This window comes from Coenobita brevimanus, chromosome 61 (genome assembly GCF_032717465.1).
Source record: "Coenobita brevimanus isolate Jiangsu-jjx chromosome 61, ASM3271746v2, whole genome shotgun sequence".
Taxonomy (NCBI): domain Eukaryota; kingdom Metazoa; phylum Arthropoda; class Malacostraca; order Decapoda; family Coenobitidae; genus Coenobita; species Coenobita brevimanus.
This window is the reverse complement of record NC_137014.1, coordinates 26,714,666-26,718,186: the sequence shown is the minus strand read 5'-3', so window position 1 is coordinate 26,718,186 and position 3,521 is coordinate 26,714,666.

The window sequence follows — 3,521 nt, the reverse complement described above, 5'->3', positions numbered from 1 at the left end:
TTCTACAGAATATTGGTCCTGAGAATAATATATTCTCGACCATCGATCTCCTAAATGGCTATTATCAGATTCCGGTATCTAAGGAGTCACGTAAATACACTGCCTTTTCAACAAACAGAGGCCATTATCAATATACAAGAATGCCAATGGGACTGAGGACAGCCCCAGGCACATTCCAGCGTCTTATGAATTACGTATTGTCCGGAATTTTAGGACAAGGAATATTTGTTTATCTTGACGATATTATAATCGCAACGAAGAATATTAAGGATCATCTCAGGAAATTAGACTTACTCTTACAAAAGCTTAGTGATGCTGGTTTAAAAATTAAGCTTTCTAAATGCAAATTTTGCTTTAAGGAAATAAATTTCTTAGGCCACAAATTAAGTTCTGATGGTATTCACACCACTGATGTCCGGAAATATCCCAAACCACGAGGATATCGCAAAGGCACAAAGAGTGAGAGATTTTCCTGAACCCACTACGACTGACGAAGTTAGACAATTTTTAGGTCTGGCTGGGTACTATAGGTCATTCGTACCACAGTTCTCTCATATAGCCTTTCCTCTATTCCAACTACTCAAAAAAGATGCTGTATTCCAATGGAAAGAAGGACAAAAAAGGGCATTTAACAATCTACAAATTAATCTAACAAATGCACCTTGTTTAGCATATCCAGATTATATAAAATCAATTCTTATTTGTACAGACTCATCAGTTAGAGGATTAGGGGCTGTACTGATGCAGGAAGATAAAAGAGGAAAGAATCAACCAATTGCATTTGCCAGCAGACAAACAAGAGGTGCAGTGAAAAATTATTTCACTACAGACTTAGAGGCACTTGCAGTGGTTTTTGCATTACAAAAGTTTCGAGATTTGGTATATGGTTACGAAATACACTTATTCACCGACCATAAACCACTGGTGGGTATGTTTAAAGAAAAATTCCTTTCTGGGAGGAGAGCAAGATGGAAATGTACAGTTGAAAACTACAATGTTCAAATTCATTATATACAAGGTAAAATGAACATAGTAGCTGACGCATTATCTAGGAACCCGAACACAATTCAGGTCGCGGCGTTAGATCTCAAAGGAAATATCCCAAACCACGAGGATATCGCAAAGGCACAAAGACTTGACCCAATATGGTCTAAAGTAATATACAAGTTAGAAAGTGGAGATGACATACAATTACCCAAACTGCATGTCCCACTTGAACAATTCACAATGGTCAATAATACATCATACAAAATTAACTCTAAACAACCAAAACGCCAAAGACATACTAACCAGTTGGTAGTACCTAATGACATGATACCCCAAGTATTACGATTGATACACGACAGCCCACATGCAGGACATCCTGGAAAGGATAAGACATTCAACCAAGCCCAGCTGTTATATTACTGGCCTTCATTAAGAAAAGATATAAACAATCATATAGACAGATGCGAATCATGTGCGAAACACAAAGGATACCCAATCACACCTGCACCGATGGGTAATTACCCTGTACCACATCAACCATGGGACGTTGTCGCTGTTGATTTACTCAAGATGCCATTATCATACAATAATAACCTATACTTATTCGTAGCAACGGATCATTTTTCCCGTTATGTCATTTTAGCTCCAATTAAAGATAAGACAGCAGAGACAGTAGCAAAGGCAATAACAGATAATGTAATATGTCGCTTTACTACCCCAAAGGTACTAATAAGTGATAATGGAGGAGAATTTAATTCTGAGATCTTACAAGAAATATGTAAACAATACAACCTCAAAAAGGTTAACGTTTTGGCCTATCACCCAGCATCGAATGGGTTGGTAGAGAGACAAAATAAAAAAGTATTAGATGTGCTACGACACATTCTCAGTGAAAATTATGCAAGTTGGGATGATTGGATTCCCAGAGTAGAAGCCTCAATTAATGGGTCTATAAATAAATCCATCGGTGACACACCACATTTCATTATATATGGCACAGATAAAAAATTACCATATGAGCTCCTAGAAGGTGACAGCATGCCTATATACAATTACGATGATTACTCTAAACTCCGTTTACGTGAATTCCAGGACATACACAAAAGAGTCAAAAAACAATTAACGATGTCCAAGGAAGAAATGACGGAGGCATTTAACAAGAAGACAAAAGATTCACCTATCAGCTTAGCAGACATTGTTTACGGTGTCATTCATACGAGAGACAATAAATTATCCCCAAAATTTGAGGGCCCATACAGAGTAATTAACATAAAAGCAAACAAAGTTTTAATTAAGTCACTTTCAAGTGGCGAGGAGAAACAAGTTCATATTGACCATTTAAAACGAGTTTCAAGGGAATTACCCCATAATTATTCAGCCTCGGATACAACCGAACAGGCGAATGTACCTCAGGAAACCAAGCAAGAAAACAACAATGATTATAAAAAGAAATTAGGGTCATATACCAAACAATCGAACATAGGTGCAACTGTTCCAATCAAATCTACAGTACATCATTTACGAGAATTAAATATCGATTTAAACTCCTTCTATAAATGAAATAACAATCAACCGTAACGCACATCATCACTATCATCGACCACAGCATGACCATATTAGGAAATTAATAGATTTTTTTTTTCGGTAGGTTACGATGAAGGGACTTATGCTATGGATTCTCCTCTACATAGCAAGAGGATATGCGCACTTAGACCCCCAACACATAGTACGACAAGGATGCCTCATAGCTCCAACGGCCACGACTACAGTCGTTAAGGACGTCATGAGTACTGAAATAAGTCTAGATTACTTGTATGAATTACCTACTTATCTAGACAGACTTGCGACGCCGATGCGAACTCTGGACTTCATGATAGGAAATTATGTTTCACAAGCACATAACACCAAGGAAGTGAATGAAATGGTAAAGTTAGCGAAATGGAAACTAGAACAGGCGAAGTCAACTATGCTCATCATGATCCAAGATCTCCCATCTTATGGAACGGGAGGTACTGAGCGACAGGAACAACATCACACGTACTCGCCAAAAGCGCAGTTTGTTCGACGTGGGTGGCGCAGTGCTTGGGAACATCTTTGGATTGGCTACAGAGGATGACCTTAAAGAAATAAACAACAAATTTAATAAGATAGCTCAGGTACTAACATACCAAGATAAATTCATCACAGGACAGAACTCAGCAATGAAGACAACTGTGAAAAATCTGAAACAAGCAGAAAACATAGCTCTCGAGAGTGTAGATAAAATAAATGAAATGGAAGGAAACGTTACACTTTTCCAACACTTCTCCATCATCACAGAACATATTGACACGATTCTACTACAATTAGAGAAAACTAGAGTTCGTTTCAGGGCACTTATGCAAGGAATTTCGAATGCTGGTGATGGCAAGATCACAATTGACTTACTCCCAGTTCATGAGCTACGTCAGATAGTTAGTCAAGGCATACATAAACATAAATTGAAGCCGTTGTTCCGCAGTAGGGAATTCATGCAATATTACCCATATTTAGAA